The 24436-nt window shown below is 39.4% G+C and overlaps 1 long non-coding RNA gene across 1 annotated transcript in view; it reads right to left on the reverse strand.

Annotated features, from left to right (window-relative positions):
* LOC129642296 (uncharacterized) overlaps positions 1-24436 on the reverse strand; it is a 109469-nt gene that overhangs the window by 75107 nt on the left and 9926 nt on the right. The window contains exon 2 of the long non-coding RNA XR_008709600.1: positions 19306-19471. This is a non-coding gene — a long non-coding RNA (uncharacterized LOC129642296). The remainder of the gene's footprint in view (positions 1-19305; positions 19472-24436) is intronic.

Consider the following 24436-nt stretch of genomic DNA (forward strand, 5'->3'; position numbering starts at 1 on the left):
AACTACTCTTGAGTTGGTTCATCTTGAAGTGAAAGTCCCTCAGTCATGCCCGATTCTTTGCGACCCATGAACTATACAGTCCATGGAATTTTCCAGGCCAGGATACTGGAGTGGGTAGCCTTTCCCTTCTCCAAGGGAATCTTCCCAACCCAGGGATCAAATCCAGGTCTCCCGCATTGCAGGTAAATTCTTTACCAGCTGAGCCACAACTGGTTAAAAATGATTCTCTTTGGGGTGTCCCTGGTGCCAAGAATTAATTCCATTATTTTTTTGTATGTTCATTTTATAATTTAAAATTAGATTATTTAATCATACGTCATGTTTTCAAATATTGTTCTAAGAAGGAACAAGAGTTGCAGAGGGTTATAAATATGAAAGTATTATTTCTATCTCCTTGGGTAGGTCCCCTATACTGAAGATTTTCCTAACTATAAGAATTCTAAGTCAACAAGAGACCTGAAGAGTCTAAGGAATATTTATTCAGTTCATTGGCCATATTTTTTTTACAGTTCAAAGAAATGCCTAAAAAACTCATTTTATTGGCCATCCAAACTTTCCCCTTGCACAAAGACAAGAATTGAAAAGAAAGAAAACACTATTTGAATCCAAATGTGCAGTGTCCTTGGAATGTAGACTATGGAAACAAAAATCAGTGAGAATGTCTACATTTCAAATAAATTTCAAAGAGATGGAAAATAAAAGTATTTTAATATGTGAAATCCAATATTGTTTCACCTGTCTGAAATTACAGGCTATTAATTCTGTTGAAAACATGTTCATCATCAGAATAAATATTACCCATGGTGATTCAAAGGAAAAAATCTTTTCCATTAAAAACTATATAAGGTTAAAAATATTAAAACTCATTCATGTTATATAAGTTTTCATTTGTTTCAAGTGGTTTGAAATAAAGACTCTGCTTGATCCAGTAAGTAGAGAACTACAAACAAGATTCTAATTATGTATTTAAACCAGGCATTTATATAATCTACAAGGAACAATGTGTGCCATTAAAAGCATCCTTCATTTTTTAAGAGTCCTCTTTAGGTATTTATAGGCCTTGGCATTCACTCCAACTGTTAGATCTTGCAATGACTTTTAACACATTCCTCTTTAACTTACCAGCAACAACATTTATAGATGTGCCATGTGGCATAAGAAATTATCTGTATTTAATTTATACTTAAAAATCATTCAGTGTCCATGTATAGCAAATAACACAAAGATGTTCAACATTACTAATTAGGTGTTATAGTTGAACAGATATATTGCCTCCCTTTTATCATTCCAGAAAATCAACATTGGGCTTCCCTGGTGGCTCAGTGGTCAAGAATCTGCTTGCCAATGCAGAAAACACATATTCGATCCATAATCCAGGAATATTCCACATGCCTCAGAGCGACTAACCAAGCTGGTGTGCCACATCTATTGAGCCTGTGCTCTGGAGCCCGGAGCCACAACTACTGAACCTACATGCTGCAACTAGGGAAGCCTGCACACCTGAAGCCTGTTTTCTGCAACAAGAGAGGCCACTGCAATGAGAAGACCACACCTCAACAAGGAAGTAGCCACTGCCGCTTTCCAAAACTAAAGAAAAGCCCAAGCAGCAGCGAAGACCCTGCACAGCCAAACATAAATAAAATAAATAAATAAAAGTTTTAAAACATCAACATCTTTTGAACATCTGTCATGAGCAAGGCACTGTAAAGGGTACAGTCTAATGCGGCAAATTCCAACACTTTGACCACCTGATGCGAAGAGCCGACTCATTTCAAAAGACCCTGATGCTGGGAAAGATTGAGGGCAGGAGAAGGGGACAACAGAGGATGAAATGGTTAGATGGCATCACTGACTCAATGGACATGAGTTTGGGTGGACTCCGGGAGTTGGTGATGAACAGGGAGGCCTGGTGTGCTGCAGTCCATGGGGTCGCAAAGAGTCAGACATGACTGAGAGACTGAACTGACTGAACTGAATGGGTGAAGAAGACAGATACCCTGATATTGACCATGCAAACATGCTGAGTCTAAGTAGTCAAAGATTTTCCCTGAACATATCAGGAAAAATTTTCTGAAAGATGTAAGGCATTTGTTTCTAAAGATTGAATTTGCAGAGTACAGGGGCCTATACGGATGAAAATGAAGGACCTTCCAGGAAGTAAAGACAGTACAAAGATGCAACAGGGGAAGATACATATGGTTTCAGAGATCCTGGAGGGATCTATTGGTAGATTGAGGCTCTGCCTTAAAAAAATAGTTTCAAACCCTAGTTTGATGTACACTGATTTTGTTCTTTAGGCAAGAAGATTCTGGAGCAGGAAATAGCAAGATGTGAGGTGTTCTCAGTAAAATTCACATGGCAACAAGTCTGTAGATGGACTAGAAAGTGAAGGTATGAATCGAATACACATCAGAAGAGTTAGTCCAAGTAAGATTTTTAAAAAATGAATCTGGACTAGGGTGATAGCAAGGAAGATAGGACAAAGGGCACTTAGAGACATAACAGAGGTAGAAAGACCAGGATCTGGTAAAGGCCAATTTGATATCCCCATTTGTAAGGGTTAAAAGTGTTGATATATTAAAGAACTTGAATATATCAGAGTAGAAAGTGTTATGTCACAGAATATTTTGGAAGTGAAGAGCAAATAATAATGTTTTCATTTTGTTTTTAAATGATGTGGTCTTCCTTTTGATTCCTAATCCTCACTCCTCTGCTAAATAGGAAAAGAATAAACTAAATAACCAGCAGTTTAAACCTTAATAAAACCTAATAATTTAAATAGTCCCTTTAGGTGGTACATGGTCTCCATGAGATTTAAAAAAAAAAAATGTTCATCTTCTTAGATAATCTCACCCTCTTCTTTTAGCCATAAGTGGTAAATGGATATATAAGTGAGTGAATCTGTGAGTGGACAGCCTACTTTACCTCTCTGTGCCTCTATTTTCTCTTCTGTAAAATAAAGATAGTAGCACCTGCCTTGATATCCTAAGACAGTTGTGAAAATAGAAACTAAGATCATGTATTGTTTCTGATAATCCTTTGTAAATGTAAAGTGCTAAAGATGAATGGCTGGGCATTATTACTTTTCCCTTCATACCTGTAGCTGTTGCTGAGGTATATAGCTCCATATATCCCTCATATTCACTTCTGCACACCCAAAGCTGATCACTAAAAACCACTGTGACTTTCTGATCAGAAGAGAAGCTTGGAGCGCTCTAGACAAGCAGAAAGTACCAGTTACTTATCTCAGATGTGGCCATCAGTCAGTGATGAAAGAGATTGGTAGACAGTACACCTCAGCTTCCTGGCCCCTCGGATGGAATAACTTGAATTGCACCCTCCACAGGGCATCCTGTAACTTCTCAGTGGGAACAAGGGCCAGTTAACCACAGTAGTAGCTTGCTCCATGCTAAACTCTTGGTTGGTTTCCTAAACTTCCCTGTCTAACTAACCCACTGGCCTACTGCTGTTTACTGGGATGCCCTTGACTAAACCACATGCACTTGAATCCTTGTCTCACAGTATGCTTTAGGGAGAAAATCAAGCAAAGGTAGTATCCCTTGACCAAGTCTTGCCATCCTTATTTGCCTGGGAGAAGTCTCTGAAGCCTGGAAGCCTAAATCACACAGGAATTCAAATCTGAAGTATTCTTGTTCCTCCCATTTAATCTTTCAATTAAAAGCAGGATGACACCTTTTCCATTAATAAAATACCCTGGGTAATTTTATTCCCCCTGCATGACTCATCCTGTGGTCTAGCTAGCAGGGAGCATTCCTAGACCACTTTGAAAAGGTCAGAGAGCTCTGAGTTCATTCTCCTAGGCGCATACCTAGAATCAGCAGATTCTTCTATCCAGACCTGTCTTTTAAAATCTCTTTTAAAATAATTTTTATTGAAATATAGTTAATTTACAATACTGTGTTAGTTTCAGCTCTGCAGCAAAGTGATTCAGCGATATATACATATACAGTGTTTTTAGACTCTCATTACCAGATATTCAGAGAAGGCAACGGCACACCACTCCAGTACTCTTGCTTGGAAAATCCCATGGACGGAGGAGCCTGCAGGAGGCTGCAGTCCATGGGGTCGCTAGAAGTTGGACACGACTGAAGCAACTTAGCAGCAGCAGCATTACCAGATATTGCAAGATACTGAATATTGTTCCCTGTGCTCTACAGTAGCTCCTGGTTGTCTATCTCCAAACCTGTTTTATATAGAACAATAACTTTAGCTAAGTAAGTAAAGATTTTTACGCTATGGTCTAAGAGCCATAGGATTTTAAAAGTACCAAGTTTGTCCCAAGGGTCATTAGTCCAAATTTAATATTGCCTTCAAATTTGTACAAAAAGTAGTACTACTGAGTCTTCCTCTCTTGATGAATAAAGCACAAACACTTGCTCAAAATATGTTCATTTTAACTGGAAATCTTACTCTATGACGTTAGGAAGACCTGCTTTGAAATTCTGGCTGCAACTCTTACCAGCTGTGCCACTAGGCACGTTACTTAGTGCTAAGCTTCTCCTCTTTTGTTCCCTAAATTAGAAAAAGTGAAAGCACCTAAATTTTACAGTGGCAGTTAGAAACAACTGAAATGAGGTTTATACAGCTTAACATGCAGTAAGTATTTTTGTTAGTGTATTGTAAAGGGATCTGGTAGTACTTCATTCTCTTATTCAATTGACGTTTTTAATTATCTGTTTATTGCTAGACCCTGTGATGAATAAAAGATAATTTTTCTCTTATTCTCCAGGAGCTTATGGTCTACTGTTGAGACAGATATACTTTTTTAAGTGAAAAAATAATAATAAAACATATATATTGTATCATATTCAATATACTATTGCATATTAGTATTAAATTGAATGATTATAAGAAGCTAATTTTTTCCTAAATAAAGGAACAGTAAAAATACTATCTATAATTTCTATGCTTAACAGACCTTAGTACTATTCATATATTTGTTCCTACTCATCCTGTGCTCAGCAGGGGAAATCTCTTAACTTTGTAATTCTTGGGAACCATTCTCTTTCCATCACCAGAGTGTTAACGTTTGATACTGAAGAAAATGAGAATGAGAAGGCTGCTCAACCCCGGGTCATGGTAAATGTGAAGAGAAAATTATAACCATGTAGGGCTTTGTAGTAGTCCAAAGAGAAATGAATTGCTAGTCTGCCTAACTTGTCATGTCATTCCACTAAAATTACCATCCGTGTCATAAATGGATATCAATTGGCTAAGTGCTGAGGGGTCTGGGAAGTCTAACATTCTCCTGCCAAAAATATCCAATAATACGTTTTGTTGATCATGGTGCCAAAGCTCACCCTGCTTCCTGTTCTGCACACTTCCAGCATGTTTTGCCCTTGTCTGAGAGAGCATTTGAATGTATATCGTGGGCTCTTGACCCAGCTCACCCCAAAGCTGCTAATTTCCACAGCTGATCCCCGCATGCCATTCCTCAAATGGGGAGCACACAGCACACTTGCCTCCAGGGCCTCTCTCGCCCTTCCGAGGGTGAGCAGCGTTGCCCCTGGCTGGGATGACTCCTGAGAGGAAGAGTCTGCTGATGAAGTGGCTCAGCTCCGCCAGCAGGTTTAGTGAGGTGTTTAGCTAAGATAAGAAGCGATGGAGCTGACACTCATAACTCAGCCACGACGTGTTCATCTCCTCACGCCTGGCTCTCAGACCTAATTTTTAAATGGCTTGTGCGTATCACCAACTCTCCCAGAAGAAGGATAAAGGATGTCGGTTAGCACTCGGAAGGTCAATCAAGCCTTTCTCTTAACCTTCTCTTATCTTTGTGAAAGTGGAGGTTTAAATTTTTTAAGAACCATTTGCCTATCAGATGTGCATTTTTAATAACTATTTATTCCTACTCTGAGAATAATTGCAGCCTCCTTAATTTAGCTCTTCAAATCTCAGAGACATCTTCTATAAGGACAAATACCACTTGATTTCTGCTTTTGAATAAGCATTCTATTTTCTGCTTATGAAGAAGAAAAAGATCAATTCTCAGCTAAACATCAAGCCAACTATCTTTATTTTAACTCTAGAAGAAGCTTTTCCTGAATAATTTTAGAATAAACTCTTACACTTGGCAAGGCCTTAGGAATTAACTTTCCTAGCATAATTGACCATTTCATGTTAAAAAATTCAATCAGTTACTGTGGTTGACAAATACCAAAAGGACAAGGAAGAGGTGGCAAGAAACCAAGGAGCCAACCCCACTGTATAAAAAACACACACACACACACAAGGAAATCAGGAAACACAGCCCTGATAGCTAAGGTCCAGGAGTTGCCAGACTATTGGCACGGTCCTCCAGGGTGTTATCATCTTGGTCTGCACCCCCAGGACCAAGATGATCCTCCATGGTGTCATCAATGTGACTTCTTTCTAAGAGCAGTGAAGGAGTTTCAGATACACACTAGCTCACTAGTCTAGACAAAATGAAGAACATCTGAAGAGTCCAGGCATGTGCAGGAAAGAAACAGGATTAACTGCAACAGTTCAAGGTTATGATTAGTCCCTCAAGACTGATGACCAGGGAGAGGAAGAACTGGAAGAGTTGGCAGATGACAGAGACTGAGGAAGAGTGACTGTTGGCTGACTTCTTTGAAAAGTACGGTTCCCACCCAGACAACTACTGTGACTTACTGTGTCTGTACTACTTGCAGCTGAGACCCATATACGCCAAACAAACCCTTCATTTTACAAATTAGAAAACTGAAGCTCGACTTTCCCCCAAGATAAATCCCTATGTGGTTACAGAGTTGGATTAGAATCCAAATTTCCTGCCTCTTCCCTCCATTCCCTTTTCACTCCACTCTGACTGAAGCACATCTCGGGTCCAAATAGTTTACCATAATTACAAATAACTACCTTTACTTATTGCTAAGTCGCTTCAGTCGTGTCAGACTCTGTGTGACCCCAGAGACGACAGCCCACCAGGCTCCCCCGTCCCTGGGATTCTCCAGGCAACACTGCAGTGGGTTGCCATTTCCTTCTCCAATGCATGAAAGTGAAAAGTGAAAGAGAAGTAGCTCAGTCGTATCCGACTCTTCGTGACCCCATGGACTGCAGCCCACCAGGCTCCTCCGCCCATGGGATTTTCCAGGCAAGAGTACTGGAGTGGGGTGCCATTGCCTTCTCCAGATTATTGAGTAGATGCTATTCATATGTTTCAGGTGTTATAGTAAGAACTTTTGACTTTCCCATTTAATTTCATGATGATTTAAATGATATGGACACACACACACACATATGTAACATGAATAAAGCAATGTTTAGAGAATTAAATGCATCATAAAACGTAAAAATTGCTAACTGACAAAAGCTCCGCTTGGATCTATGTCTGTCTAAATTCCAGTAGAAGTAAGGGGAAGATTATGGAGATCAGCTGTGGCCAAAAGATCTAAATCTGCACACTTCTTCATCTCCATTTCTGTGGTCTTAGTTCTGAGTCTTATTGCTGCTAAGACTATTGCCACAGCCTCCTAATTTGTTTTCCTCTCTTCCTTGTCAGGCCATCATCTGCACTAAGATCAGAATCAATTTTTAAAATGTGTAATTCAACATAAAAATTCTCCTGTTACATCTAAGACCACACAGTTCAGTTCAGTTCAGTTCAGGCCCTCAGTTGTGTCTGACTCTTTGTGACCCCATGAACTGGAGCACGCCAGGCCTTCCTGTCCATCACCAACTCCCAGAGTTTACCCAAACCCATGTCCATTGAGTTGGTGATGCCATCCAACCATCTCATCCTCTGTCATCCCCTTCTCCTCCTGCCTTCAATCTTTCCCAGCATCAGGGTCTTTTCCAATGAGTCAGCTCTTCGCATCAAGTGGCCAAAGTATTGCAGTTTCAGCTTCAACATCAGTCTTTCCAATGAACAACCAGGACTGATATCCTTCAGGATGGACTGGTTGGATCTCCTTGCAGTCCAAGGGACTCTCAAGAGTCTTCTCCAACACGACAGTTCAAAAGCATCTATTTTTCTGCACTCAGCTTTCTTTACAGTCCAATTCTCACATCCATACATGACTACTGGAAAAACAGTTCATTTAAATAACTGTCAGAATGAGAACCAGAGACCCTATTTATTTTTTTTTAGTTCTTTTAGATTTAGGGGTCCTTTTTATTCTTCCTTGCTAATTAATAGCAATATAATCACAAATTACAATCACTCCATATAACATTTTGAGTTCTAAGTGTAAGGACAGTTTCTGAAATGTTATATACTTAGAAGGTAAAAGTTTCAGGCCTCTTTCAAATGCCATTTGAAAGGGGTATTTATGATACTAAACCATTTCAAATGCCTAGAGAAGAATGAATGATTAATTTTTAAAAAATCAGATAAGGACATCACAAGAAGAAAAAATTATGGGACAACCTTTTTTATAAACATGGGTATAGGAATATTAGCAAAACTGACTTCAAAAAAATACTTGAGACTATGATTCTTTCAAGAAATGCAAGGATGGTTGAAATTAGAAACCCTAGTATTGTAACTGAACACAGCCACAGATTAAAGAAGAAAAACTACATAGTCACCTCAATAGAGAAAAAGTGTTTTCGAAAATTCAACACCTTATCATATAAATTTTTGAGCAAATTTTAAATGGAATAGAACTAATGATAGGAGTTTAGTCCTATAAACCTAACTAAATAAATTAATAGCAACTGAGTCATTAGGTAGAGGTCTGGAAGAAATTATACACTGAGTATTTGGGGAATACTGTAAGTGATTTGTAAAAGGTACTTTTAACTAGGAGTTTTCTAGATACTACCTTACCTTAGTAACTAGAGATTAAGAAGAAGGTAAAACTTTTTCACATTTTAAAATTATTCTCCACATTAAACATTTTGTTAAATGCTATCAGGTACTGTGGTTTCATCACTCTGTGAGGCTGCACATTCAGAGCATCCTCCTGCCCATTGTAAGTCAGTCTTCAGTTTGATATCAATGGATGCAAGGCAAAAAAAAAAAAAAAAAGACAAGAGGTGAGGGAAGCCCAGACCACATGTACATTTATGAAGCTATACTGAATACTCTCAATGGGCTTCCCTGGTTGCGCAGAGGGTAAAGAATCTGCCTGCAGTGCAGGAGACCTGGGTTCGATCCCTGGGTTGGGAAGATCCCCCTGGAGAAGGAAATGCAACCCACTCCTGTACTCTTGCCTGGAGAATCTCATGGACATAGGAGCCTGGCGGGCTACAGTCCATGGGGTCACAGTCAGACACAACTGAGCAACTAACACATACACACCACACACTGAACACTTTAAACAGGGAAGAGCCACGCAATCTGCTTTTTATCCCTGTTTACTCATTATTTCAGTAGTAAAAACAAACCATATAGTTTAATGTTTATTTATGCCTTCTGAGCAACAAATTCCAACACAAAGACCACATAAAAAATGTTAGGAATGTAATATCCTATAAGGAGGAAGGAGAAAAAAACCCACTTCTTTCCATTTACAGGATTTACGGGACCACAAATCTAATTTTAAGAAAGTATATAATAGAAAGTATAAAAGTATGTAATAGAATTGATTTGATATAGGAGAAGAAACACTCATTCTAATTTGGTCATTTGAGGGAGCCTTTACATTACTATCCATCAGTTCAGTTCAGTAGTCGCTCAGACATGTCCGACTCTTTGTGACCCCAAGAACTGCAGCACACCAGGCCTCCCTGTCCATCACCAACTCCCAAAGTCCACCCAAACCCATGTCCATTGAGTCGGTGATGCCATCCAACCATCTCATCCTCTGTTATCCCATTCTCCTCCTGCCCTCAATCTTTCCCAGCAGTAAGGTCTTTTCAAATGAGTCAGCTCTTCGCATCAGGTGGCCAAAGTATTCGAGTTTCATCTTCAGCATCAGTCCTTCCAATGAATATTCAGGACTGATTTCCTTTAGGATGGACTGGTTGGATCTCCTTGCAGTCCAAGGGCCTCTCAAGAGTCTTCTCCAACACCACAGTTCAAAAGCATCAATTCTTTGGCGCTCAGCTTTCTTTAGTCCAACTCTCACATCCATACATGACCACTGGAAAAATGTTATGGTATATGGATTTTTAACCAGTTTGTTATGCCCTTTCCCAAGAAGGACATACCCTGTGATGCAATTATTAGGAAGTTCAGCTTCTTCATCCTCCAACATGGTCCCCTGTTCTGAGGCTCCCTAAACCCAGGCAAGATGACTCTGTCATTTAGAAACTGGAAGCTAATGAAAAAGCCTGTCAGGGTACAGTGGGCAGATTCCCTGAGACAACTGTACCTGAACAGAAGGAGTCATTTAGGGACCATACAGATTTTACAGACTGTACATTTTATTGTATATTTATAGATTTTAAAATCTATAGTCTGTAGAACTCAAGATTTCATTTTATATTTTATATGTTCATTCGTGTTGTCCTAGTTTTGTTTTGTTTTTTTAATTCTAAGCACTCCTGTTCTCTATCAGGAATCTCCCACTTTAGACAATAAGTCCTATGACTGTCCTATTTATTGGCTGCCCACAGAACACCAGTGGCTAAGCCCTAGGGCAAGGAGACAATACTAGAATCAGTTCAGGCTTAATTGTCCTAAGCAGAATGTCATGCAGAGTACCCACGAAACTGTTTTGTGAAAGTGAAGTTGCTCAGTCGTACCCGACTCTTTGTGATGCTATGGACTGTAGCCCACCATTCTCCTCTGTCCATGGGATTTTCCAGGTGAGAATACTAGAGTGGGTTGCCATGTCTTTCTCCAGGGGATCTTCCCAACCCAGGTCTCCCGCATTGCAGGCAGGCTCTTTACCATCTGAGCCATTAGGGAATCCCTGAATAAACAGATTATATGAAGTCAAGGCAGGGGCATTAATCTATAAAAGTAAAAATTGAGCTTAATGCAAAAAAAAAAAAAAAAGGCAAGAGGAGAGCAGTGTAATAAAATGCTTTTAGCATGATTTTTAATTTTTTTATTTATGGCCTCCAAACATACTACATGGAAAATGTGGGGGAGAATGAGTTAAGAAATCACTCACATTGTCAGGCATTTTTCATATGACAAGCATAATGCCAAGCAATAACAGTCTTCTTGTAGACTCAACCACTTACAGAGGATCAGACATTTTCTAAGGAATTTTTTGTATATATACCCACTTCATTGAGTCCTTGTGAAAACCCTGCGGAGTGATACTATTATTCTGTTCAATTTGCCTGTAAGGAAACAGGGGCACCAAAATGCTGGTTCACTCAAGGACTCATAGCTGGGAAATCATAGAGTAAAAACCCAAACAATTTAACCTCCTGGTTTGCTTTTTTAACTACTATGCTATAATTACCCATAATAAGAACTAAAGTCAAAAATGCTTTCATTTCAGGTTCATTAGATGGGTACTTTCATTAGAAATAATAATTGTTGGTATGTCACACTTTCTGACTCCAGAGCTGATGCAATTCTGGTTCCTTATGCAAACACTAGCCCATGCATCTCTGATATGTATTCTTAGATAGCCCTAAGACAGTTTGTCTCTGATATGTGTCCCAAGATATCAGGATATCCAAAAACAGACATATTCTCTAATAGGTCTCTAATCTGGAACTATAGATTTTATTTTATATGTCTCTTTGGCCTACAAGAAACTTGATTTCAATTCCTAAAGATATTAACAATTGGATTCTATCCACCAGTATTGTCTAGGCAGATAATAGAAATGGATTTGACATTATATCTGTTAGGAATGTTTTCAGCCACCAGTAACAAATGTCCTGATTGACAATGGCTTAAATAAATTGAGGTTATTTTTCCACAACCAGAAAAAAAAAAATAAATCCACAACCGGAAAAAAAAAAATAAATCCACAACCGGAAAAAAAAATAAAATCCAGAGTTATATGATTGAAGCTGCTCCACATTGTTACTGCTGCTCCAAACTGCTGTCAGGGATACAGGGTCATCTTATCTTTAGGTCCTCAATTTAGAGTGTATTGGTCTCCATCAAGTTTGCTACCTCCTAATATCAAGATAGCTATCACAGTTTCATAGCATGCTGTGTTCCAGGTAGGAAAAAGACGAAAAGTGGTTTGTACCAACTGCATTTAATCTTTTCACCATCTGACTTTAAAGTACATCTTTTTGCCCAAAATGAGTAAGTGGGGGTTTCTATCTCCTGGCAGATGGCAGTAGAGATGGATTTGAAAATGTGGATGGAGTTAGACAGCCACAGGAATCAATATGTAGCTTGGGACTTGCCCACTGGTGTGAACTCTGCCCTTCCCCTTCACACTGAAACATGATAATGGAGAAAACAGAGAAGGAATCTACGTTCTCCATATTCTTAGGGACACAACTTTTCTTCCTCACTGCAACCCAATGTTTCTTTGGTCATAGAGAGAAATGTTCATCAAATATTTTACTTGTCTCCAGCTCTCCTTTCTCTCTTTCCCTTCTCCTCAGCTCCCACCAATCTGAGAAGCTTTGGACTTGAATATCGCTATTAATTAAGAGTATTATTAATATATTGATGCATGCATGGGGGGAAAGTGTGGAGGAATCTATATTCCTATTTGTTGCTGGAGAATGACAGGGACTTTCCCTCTGTGCATATACATTTATCACTTGAGTTTTTCATATAAGCATCTGTCACTCTTAACCTGTAAAAGCAACAGAGATAGGAATAGACAGCTACTAAATTTTTCACTAGCTTCTCAAGTTTCAAGCAGAATAATCCCAGTTCAATTAATCTTTCTGAAGGTCTTATTTTCTAACTGGCGATTCAGGGATAAGTTACAAAGTTGGTTAGACAATAAGGGAAACTTTGTTGTCTATCCCTGAATCATCAACAAGTTCTTAAGATATTCTTTTTTTTTTCTGTTTTAATTTTTTTATTGAAATGACAATAAAATAAAATAAGAACAGTGTTTTTTTGTTTTTTGTTTTTTTTAGTTAAGAGCAAGCTTGTATGATTTAATGCACTCAAGTCAGATCACTAAAGTCCTAAGACATTCATAAGCCTTCGTCCCTCTTGCAAATGAGATTGAATGGCTTGCCCTCTGAGGAAATGCCCACGTATCCTCAGAACGTGCTGACCTTGCACAAATACTGCTTGCCTCAAACTGCCAGGGTACCACTGCAGCTGGTATATTTTTCGAAAGTGACTTTATCAGGCTTTAGGGCAAAGCTAATATCTTACAGGGAAACATTCAAAATTCTGTACATCATGCTGGATATATTTCTTTTGATTAATAAGCCTGGTAATTTGTCCTGGAGTTTTTCATTTCAGTGAGTTACATAATAGTACGTCCACCAGCCTTTGTCTTAATATGATAGAAGAAACTGCACATTTTGCCTAATTTTCTCTTCTGAGAGACACAACGTGCCAGGTTCACGAAGTCACAGACTGTATAAAGGGTGAGGGGAGCGGGGGAGAAGGCTATCGACCACTAAGTTGAGTTGTGACTTATGTGCCCAGCGGTAAACTCACAAGGTCCACAAAGGTCATGCCCAAGAACAGGGTCCTGATTCTCTTCATAAAGCTTCTGAACAGCTTTCCCATTATCTTTGATACTTATCCTATGACAATCTGCAGTAATTTTTTGTCTTTTTTGCCTAATATTTGATGCTCTGTTTTTATGACACCTATGTAGACAATGTAGATGAAAGTGTTAGAATATTTGCAGCAATTTTAACGATCCTAAAGTAGTTAGAAAATAATAACTGGCAAAAATGGTCTTCTGAGTATCCAAAAGGATGTGCTAATGTTGAAACCCCAAATGCTGAGTTTCTTCTGGTCAGCATCTTTCTCTTCACTCAGAAGCTATTGGTCTGCTCACCTAGTTCTGACAAGCTTGGTTAGAAGTGACCACAGTGAAGAAGAAGACGTTGATGAAAGCTACATATCCTGGCACTGGCCTAGGAACATTATATTATTTCTAATTATCCTGATAACTGTTTTAACAACCCTCAGAGGAAACATTATCTACCCTCATTTTATAGATAAGAAACCAAGATTGAGAGGATAACTCACCCAAACCAGTAGAGGCAAAGCTAGGCTCCAATAGCTCTATCTCTACTGCCCTAGGTAGTAGCTTCCGTGGTGTCTCAGAGGTTAAAGTGTCTGCCCACAATGCGGGAGACCTGGGTTTGATCCCTGGGTTGGGAAGATCCCCTGGAAAAGGAAATGGCAACCTACGCCAGTATTCTTACCTGGAGAATCCCATGGACAGAGGAGCCTGGGACAGTCCACGGGGTGGCAAAGAGTTGGACATGACTGAGCAACTTCACTTTCTTTTACTTTCTACTGTCCTTACGGCCTCCCTGAACAAAATTGCTGCTTATGTTTCTCTGTGTTGCATTCTTGGACTTCTGCTTTTCTCATGCCACCTTTTCTCATAAGATAAGCGATCTCATCTAAATTGATGGCTGCAGCAGTTACCTGGAAGCTAATGACTCCTGGAATTACCTTCCAGTTCAACTTTCTTCCCTGAGTTCTGGATCTGAGCATCTTACTGCCTTACAGATATCTCCATTCCAGTGTCCAACAGTCACCTCCAGCTCAACAAATACCCAACTAAACTTCATCTTCTCTATGCCTGGACTTCCCTGGTGGCTCAGCTGGTGAAGAATCCGCCTGCAATGAGGGAGACCTGGGTTCGATCCCTGGGTTGGGAAGATCCCCTGGAGAAGGGAAAGGCTACCTACTCCAGTATTCTGGCCTGAAAAATTCCATGGGCTGTATAGTCCATGGGGTCACAAAGAGTCAGACACGACTGAGTGACTTTCACTTCCCCATCCCTGCCCCATCTCTGTTTCTCATTTTCTAGTCCTTCTCTTCCGAATGAGTAATATCAGATACCTAGCTGCCCAAGCCAGGAGGCATTCTTGACATTTCTCTGTCCTTCAGTTCTCACATATAGTTGAGAAATGAATCCAACTGGATTCCTCCTCTTGAATGCTTCTTGAGCTCTCAAGTGCATTCTCTTCTCTCCATCTCCTTGCCATCAGTGTAGTCCCCTCTTCATAAGATTTTGCCCACTTCACCACAGCCAAGTCCAAGATTCTAATGCCACTCCAAATTCATCATGTGCTTTATTTAAAAATTGTTTAACTTTCCATGTAAATGTCTCCATCTCTTCACACTTCAAAGTCGGACAAGTAAATTTTCCAACTTGATTTCTTAAGTCAAACATAGTGAACATAACTGTATGATTACTAATGGCTTCATATTTTTGCAATTGGAATTTTTCATTTCTTTTATCTGCTATTCTTGAACCATATACACTATATACATGTATACACTGTGAATTTCAGTCAGAGTATCTTAATGTTTTATTTTACAATATGTTGTCTCTTATCTCAACCCCTAAAATCCCAAACTCCAAATGGCTGCCATAATGACCATTTCTAAGACATAAATTTGATTTTCTCATGGTCTTGCTTAAAATCTTGCAATGGCTTTTTACTGGTTCCAAGACAAAAATCCCAGATTGTTAGATGACATAAGAGAAAAGTCTGAGGCCATTTTCTGGAAAGACCACCAATCCCACATATCAGCCACATAGGACTTAACTAGAGTATGTTCAAAATGATGACCTAAACTCAAAGTAAAGGTACAGTTCTAGTCACCATATTAAATTTAAGGAGTTAAGAAGGTTCTATTTGAAGAGATTTCCTGGAGAAGTGTTCACATGTGAATGGCAAAATAAATAAATGCCAGTAAGTCAGAAAATCACATCACTGTGCTTTCAGATTTTATAAGATAGAAAAATTTGCATGAGAAGTTAAATGAATTATTTTTTAAAAACTACAAGATTAGTCTGGAATTGTAAGAAATGCTGAATACACCTTATAAGGGAAATTAAACATTAAGTGACTTAGACCACACTTACACAATATAGGAAAAACTGACAAAATTTTGAAATATAAGACATTAAAAGTTCTTTAGTATCTAATTTAGAGGTCACAACTGAAGGCTTCAGATCAGATTTTGCCTGAAGGTAGATTTTATCTGGTCTGTACATATTTTAAAATTTTCTGAAATTTAATATCCTTAGCCTGCTCTAGATCAGATCAGATCACATCAGTCACTCAGTCGTGTCTGACTCTTTGCAACCCCATGAATCCCAGCACGCCAGGACTCCCGGTCCATCACCAACTCCCAGAGTTCACTCAGACTCACGTCCGTCAAGTCAGTGATGCCATCCAGCCATCTCATCCTCTGTCGTCCTCTTCTCCTCCTGCCCCCAATCCCTCCCAGCATCAGAGTCTTTTCCAATGAGTCAACTCTTCACATGGCCAAAGTATTGGAGTTTCAGCTTTAGCATCATTCCTTCCAAAGAAATCCCAGGGCTGATCTTCAGAATGGACTGGTTGGATCTCCTTGCAGTCCAAGGGACTCTCAAGAGTCTTCTCCAACATCACAGTTCAAAAGCATCAATTCTTCGGCACTCAGCCTTCTTCACAGTCCAACTCTCACATCCATACATGACCACAGGAAAAACCATAGCCTTGACTACATGAAACTTTGTTGGCAAAGTAATGTCTCTGCTTTTAAATATGCTATCTAGGTTGGTCATAACTTTCCTTTCAAGGAGTAAACGTCTTTTAATTTCATGGCTGCAGTCACCATCTGTAGTGATTTTGGAGCCCAGAAAAATAAAGTCTGACACTGTTTCGCCATCTATTTCCCATGAAGTGATGGGACTGGATGCCATGATCTTCGTTTTCTGAATGTTGAGCTTTAAGCCAACTTTTTCACTCTCCATTTTAACTTTCATCAAGAGGCTTTTGAGTTCCTCTTCACTTTCTGCCATAAGGGTGGTGTCATATGCATATCTGAGGTTACTGATATTTCTCCCGGCAATCTTGATTCCAGCTTGTGTTTCTTCCAGTCCAGCGTTTCTCATGAGGTACTCTGCATATAAGTTCAATAAACAGGGTGACAATATACAGCCTTGACGTATTTGGAACCAGTCTGTTGTTCCATGTCCAGTTCTAACTGTTGCTTCCTGACCTGTATACAAATTTCTCAAGAGGCAGATCATGTGGTCTGGTATTCCCAACTCTTTCAGAATTTTCCACAGTTTATTGTGATTCACACAGTCAAAGGCTTTGGCATAGTCAATAAAGCAGAAATAGATGCCTTTCTGGAACTCTCTTGCTTTTTCCATGATCCAGCGGATGTTGGCAATTTGATCTCTTGTTCCTCTGCCTTTTCTAAAACCAGCTTGAACAGCAGGAAGTTCACGGTTCACATATTGCTGAAGCCTGGCTTGGAGAATTTTGAGCATGACTTTACTAGCGTGTGAGATGAGTGCAATTGTGTGGCAGTTTGAGCATTCTTTGGCATTGCCTTTCTTTGGGATTGGAATGAAAACTGCCCTTTTCCAGTTCTGTGGCCACTGCTGAGTTTTCCAAATTTGCTGGCATATTGAGTGCAGCACTTTCATAGCATCATCTTTCAGGATTTGGAATAGCTCAACTGGAATTCCATCACCTCCACTAGTTTTGTTCATAGTGATGCTTTCTAAGGCCCACTTGACTTCACATTCCAGGATGTCCGGCTCTAGGTCAGTGATCACACCATCGTGATTATCTGGGTCATGAAGATCTTTTTTGTACAGTTCTTCTGTGCATTCTTGCCATCTCTTCTTAATATCTTCTGCTTCTGTTAGGTCCATACCATTTCTGTCCTTTATTGAGCCCATCTTTGCATGAAATATTCCTTTGGTATCTCTAATTTTCTTGAAGAGATCCCTAGTCTTTCCCATTCTGTTGTTTTCCTCTGTTTCTTTTCATTGATCACTGAGGAAGGCTTTCTTATCTCTTCTTGCTATTCTTTGGAACTCTGCATTCAGATGTTTATATCTTTCCTTTTCTCCATTGCTTTTCACTTCTCTTCTTTTCACAGCTATTTGTAAGGCCTCCCCAGATAGCCATTTTGCTTTTTTGCATTTCTTTTCCATGGGGATGGTCTTGATCCCTGTCTCCTGTACAGTGTCACAAACCTCATTCCATTGCTCATCAGGCACTCTATCTATCAGATCTAGGCCCTTAAATCTATTTCTCACTTCCACTGTATAATCATAAGGGATTTGATTTAGGTCATACCTGAATGGTATAGTGGTTTTCCCTACTTTCTTCAATTTAAGTCTGAATTTGGCAATAAGGAGTTCATGGTCTGAGCCACAGTCAGCTCCTGGTCTTCTTTTTGCTGACTGTATAGAGCTTCTCCATCTTTGGCTGCAAAGAATAGAATCAATCTGATTTCGGTGTTGACCATCTGGTGATGTCCATGTATAGAGTCTTCTCTTGTGTTGTTGGAAGAGGGTGTTTACTATGACCAGTGCATTTTCTTGGCAAAACTCTATTAGTCTTTGCCCTGCTTCATTCCATATTCGAATGCCAAATTTGCCTGTTACTCCAGGTGTTTCTTGACTTCCTCCTTTTGCATTCCAGTCCCCTATAATGAAAAGGACATCTTTTTTGGGTGTTAGTTCTAAAAGATATTGTAGGTCTTCATAGAACCGTTCAACTTCAGCTTCTTCAGCGTTACTCGTTGGGGCATAGACTTGGATTACTGTGATATTGAATGGTTTGCCTTGGAAACAAACAGAAATCATTCTGTCGTTTTTGAGATTGCATCCAAGTACTGCATTTTGGACTCTTTTGTTGACCATGATGGCCACTCCATTTCTTCTGAGGGATTCCTGCCTGCAGTAGTAGATATAATGGTCATCTGAGTTAAATTCACCCATTCCAGTCCATTTCAGTTCGCTGATTCCTAGAATGTCGACATTCACTCTTGCCATCTCTTGTTTGACCACTTCCAATTTGCCTTGATTCATGGACCTGACATTCCAGGTTCCTATGCAATATTGCTCTTTACAGCATCGGACCTTGCTTCTATCACCAGTCACATCCACAGCTGGGTATTCTTTTTGCTTTGGCTCCATCCCTTCATTCTTTCTGGAGTTATTTCTCCACTGATCTCTAGTAGCATATTGGGCACCTACTGACCTGGAGAGTTCTCTTTCAGTATCCTATCATTTTGCCTTTTCATTCTGTTCATGGGGTTCTCAAGGCAAGAATACTGAAGTGGTTTGCTATTCCCTTCTCCAGTGGACCACATTCTGTCAGGTCTCTCCACCATGACCTGCCCGTCTTGGGTTGCCCCACAGGCATGGCTTAGTTTCATTGAGTTAGACAAGGCTGTGGTCCTAGTGTGATTAGATTGACTAGTTTTCTGTGAGTGTGGTTTCAGTGTGTTCGCCCTCTGATGCCCTCTTGCAACCCCTACCGTCTTACTTGGGTTTCTCTTACCTTGGGTGTGGGGTATCTCTTCACAGCTGCTCCAGCAAAGCTCAGCCATTGCTCCTTACCTTGGACGAGGGGTATCTCCTCACCACCGCCCTTCCTGACCTTCAATGTGGGATAGCTCCTCAAGTTTCATCCATAAACTGATGTCAGTCCATGAACTGTTAATTGCCTGCAACAAGTAACAATAGAAACTGAGCCTCAGCTTTTAGGAACTTTTATAGCAATTTAACAAACTGATCATATGTCTTTTAATCCAAAAAGGTAGTTTGAAATGCACTGATCTGGTTTACCACAATCTCCTCCATCTCCTAATCTTATTTTAGCCCAATTTCACTTGAATGCCAGATCCCTGATGGCATCTTATGTTAGGCTTTCTCTCTTACTCAATGAAATTCATTCACACATGAGTCTGGAGACCTTCAGTGTTTATGGTAAATGTATTGCCAAAATCTCAAAGATCTGCATCTTAACACATTGGATAAACTCCGTAGCAGTTGTCTTGATGACTTAAAATTTCTAAGCCCCTAAAAAGACGTATAGTAAGACAGATCTCTAACTGAAAGCTGTTAATAATACATCACATTACAGTTATATATGCACCATGGGCTACCTCTTTCAGGCAGACAGTGAGACCAGAATTCATGAAGAAGCCAGGGGATGTGGAAGGGATTAGAAAAAAATTCATAATTGGGGAATGTTTCTCAGACAGCAAGTATAAGTCCAAAACCAATTTAATTCCTCTTTTCTTGATTTATCCATTCCTTAAACCAATGTGATCACTTGATTCCAGTTGCCAAAAGTTTATTTCCCTATAACGATTTTCTTTACTACTTAGGCTTACTGAAGCAATTCATAGCTCTAAATGCTACAATGCACAGGGCAATGCTCTGATCATCTAGAGCAATTACCATACCCATAACCAAGGCACATTCTGGCTTACCTAGAAATCTGAGGACAGGAATCTTCCCTAATGATTTCCCAGTCTTTTCAGTGTGTTAAATACAAGCTTCATCATTTGACTTTTCTCCCTTACCTGCCATCCTCATAATTTTTGAAGACCTCTCTGCATACACACTGATTCATCTCCAGCTTATTTTAAGTTTGAGAATGTGGACTTGAGATTCATGACCGACCATATTAGCCGGAGTAAGAAAATCAAGACTAAGAGAGAATGGAAGGCTAATCCTTCAAACTTAATTCCAGATTTAAATCCATGAGTGTTTTGGAGAGGGATTATAAATTTTAATATTGAACAGAGTTATAGGAAACGTGGGTTATCAATTCAGAATGAAGTCACTAAAGGGTAAGAGTTCATGCATAACACTTGTCTCTATACTAACACACAGAAAGCACATGAGACTTTTATTTAGTGAATAAATGGATGTATAAATTAATCAATGAACATGCTGTAAAATTCTCTTGAAAGATTCCCCATGAGGTAGGAGGAAATCACCCCTCCTCTCTCAAGCCCAGACTCTGTACCTATGTACCTCAGTTCTACATGCCAGACATTTGCTGACCGCTCTCCATCAGTTATTGCAGTGCCAAAATTGGGTACCACAGGCCTGCTGCATTGAGGGTAAGTGGAACTGTCGTGCCTGGCAGGGAGCTTTGCCTGGGAGCTGACAACTACATGGAATTGACTGACACCTTCTGCAGGTGAAGAATCTTACAATATTACCCAACTTACCAAGGCAATCAAGAGAAGGGATATGGTCAATTTAAAAAAATAACAAAGAAATTTCCCATATCTGGATTCATGTTTTTTAGATTCTTCTCCACTCATGGTCTGCCTCTAAAAAGACATTATGTAGGAAAACCTAATTTCATTTTCATCATCAATGAAACAACCCATACCTTGAAGTAATTCTAAGCCAGGTAAATTTAGGAAAAGTTAACCAAACTAAAATTAGTTGAATCAGTCCTGGCCATTTAAGGAGTAACAGATGTTATAGCCAGGCTGCCCTCACATTTTGCCAGAAAATCAAGTCATGAATTTAGACAGATTGCAAGATGTTCAGCAATATTCCAAATGGAGTCATTCTGATCTTAACAACTAATACTGCAGAGTTGCTGAGGAGGGGCTGTGCATGGAGGGGGTAAAAAAAAAAAAAAAGATTGCTTTAGAGACGACAAAGAATTCCAGCATCAGGGTCTTTTCAAATGAGTCAGCTCTTCATATCAGGTGGCCAAAGTAGTGGAGCTTCAGCTTCAGCATCAGTCCTTCCAATGAATATTCAGGACTGATTTCCTTTAGGATGGACTGGTTGGATCTCCTTGCAGTCCAAAGGACTCCCAAGAGTCCCAGGACTTTGTCCTGGACCCTTTCCTTCTACTTACATTTCATTAGCACTTGTGCGGTGCTGTGCTTAGTCGCTCAGTTCATTAGCACTTATTGACTGCCTAATACCTGCCAATGACAATGCTAAACTCTTAACGTGCATTCATAACAACCCTATGAGGTCAGGCGCATTCTTACTTTACTAATGAGGAAACTGAGGCCCAAACCTAGATAAACAGTAAAGCAGCATGCAGGATTCAGCCTGTCAACATTTGCTTAATGTCATAAGTTTCCCAGTATCCCCTATTGCTTCCCAAAGAAGAGCTTTGTGTAGGTCTGGCAGTAAGCTTTGGGTGGGCTCTTTTAACCCGTTTTAGTTCTGAATAGCTGTAAAAATATTTATTCAACTCCAACTCCACGTTTCTCATTACCTGAGAAAACTGGGATGTTCAGATACGAACTGCACACCTGGACTTCAGACTCCAGCAGGGCCTACAGTTTAAGTGAGAGACAGCAGTGAAAGACAGAAAGATTTTTGTGAAGCTAATGAAGCTTAGGGGCTTCCCTGGTGAAGAATCTGCCTGCCATGCAGGAAATGGGGAGACATGGGTTTGATACCTGGGTCGAAAAGATCCCCTGCAGGAGGAAACGGCAACCCACTCCAGTCACCTTGCCCAGAAAATCCCATGGACAGAGGAACCTGCAGTCCATGGGGCCACAAAAGAGTTGGACATGACTGAGGAACTAAATAACAGTGAAGCTTAACCTTCAGAACCCTTCACTTTTGTGGGCACTTTCTTGGCCTAGAGAGGCTGTAGTGAGGCAGTTTTATGACTCGGTGCATTTGAAAATTTGCAAAATAAGTTATTTTAACTGCAGCCGATTAATACCATTATCCCTTTCCACTCCAACTTCTTCATTACACTGTCCTATGTATTTGGTGGTACTGGAGTAGCCATGAGCTTTTTCAGATTCAGCTAAAGGAAATTTGAGGTGCAAAGTCATTTAATATGGGTTTAGTATGGCTTGCAGTGACTTCTGTATATACATCGGTTTGTGATTTGCATCAGGATATACAGTCACCCTGATGCAGGAATGTCTTCTAAGAATGGCTACATGATGGTTTATCTGCAAAAAGGTACAGGGCCAAAGTTTTTATTGTGATTTACGTATGTTAGTAGTGGATAAGTGAGGTTTGAAAATCTACAGACAGAAATTCTTCTAATCATCAGACTTGCAGAATTGTGATAATAATAATAATTGTAATAACAGGAACCAATTTTCATCAATGGTGATCAAAACTGGTTTGCTCCTGTCCCAAATGTAAACAACAATACAGCATATACAATTAAAAATGGATATTTTATGGTCCAAAAAAGAAGTTCTCAGAATGTCTAAGTTTATAGGGCACAAACTGGAAGTAGTATTATAAAAAACAAATATAGCTGCATGTAAAGTCACATGTTTTATTAATTCCATTAGGTCACATCATAGTATATGAAATGCACTGTCTTGATGAAGACCGGTTCCAGATGAAATGACATACAAAAAATGCTATCAAGGCAAGAAAATGCCCTGAAGAAAAAGTATTTCTATGACCAAGCACCTACATGTATTTATTGAATGTGTATTATGTAAGAGTAATTTGGTTACACAATTATGCAGCCCATTAAACATAGCAGCAATTCTAGAGTACATTTAACTTGCTCTTTGTATCCCTCAATTTCAGATTCCTTTTGCTCTTTTTTCAGAATTATTGAGCATTCCAAAATTCAAATGTATCAAGGAGAAGGTATCCCAGGAGAAACCAAAATCATAAATCAGAGTGAAATACTTATGATATTCATTATCTGCTTTTTATTATAATTTGTTGTGATTTATCATTTCAAATAAATGTTCATTTTCATATCTAATTTTCTATTTGCAGTTTAATATTCTTTTTCTTATATGTGATCCAATCAAATTAAGTTTCAGAGCGCAGGAAATCTGAAGCTACCAGGGAATGACACCAACTGCAAAGGTCCTGGTTTAGCTGGCCTGCTGGGTGCAGCACGGGTGACTTTTGGGAAGACAGGCTCAGGCCATGCTTATTTTGGGTTACAGTCCCATAAGCCTTTATTTTAATGACACAATGCTAAAAGTTCTGAAAACCTAAAGATACATTTCTTATTTGGCATCAAAATTTATTTGGCAACAAAACCCAGCTGGAAATGACATGAAGCTATTTATAGCTTTAATTTATCTCATTGAGTATGAATATTCATATATTTTGTTGTTGGAAACATGAAAATTTGAATTTTATATAATGCATAATTCCCACAATCTGGGGATTTTACAGAATTTATTTTCAACATTAAAAGAAATTTTTTTTTCAATTCTGAAACACATCTGGCTCCCACCCTTGCCTCCCATAGGCAGGAACCTATGGAGTCAAGCAATCTCCTGATGATTATGACAAAGTTTTTGACAATATTTGATGATATTTGACTAGTAGGTTCATGGCTATCCAACCCCTGCCCTGGGTTCCTAAAGGTACTATTCACAAGAGAAACAGTATTTGATGATGTTTGACCAGTAGGTTCATGGATATCCAATCCCTGCCCTAAAGATACTATTCACAAGAGAAAACTGATAGAATGGAAGACAAACTGTTATCTTATAATTGAGGGTTGCTTTTGAGGGAATAACACTAATGATACCAGGATACAGAGCATGTGACTTGGGCTTGAAGTCTACCTTAGATGTACAACATCTCTAAACCCAATGTAAAGGTCAGCACACTCAGGCCCATACGATTAATATCATGGGACCATGGGCAAAACCCTCCCTGTGAAAAAATAAGATTATCTAGAT

Source organism: Bubalus kerabau, chromosome 1 (assembly GCF_029407905.1).
Source record: "Bubalus kerabau isolate K-KA32 ecotype Philippines breed swamp buffalo chromosome 1, PCC_UOA_SB_1v2, whole genome shotgun sequence".
In the NCBI taxonomy this organism is placed as follows: domain Eukaryota; kingdom Metazoa; phylum Chordata; class Mammalia; order Artiodactyla; family Bovidae; genus Bubalus; species Bubalus kerabau.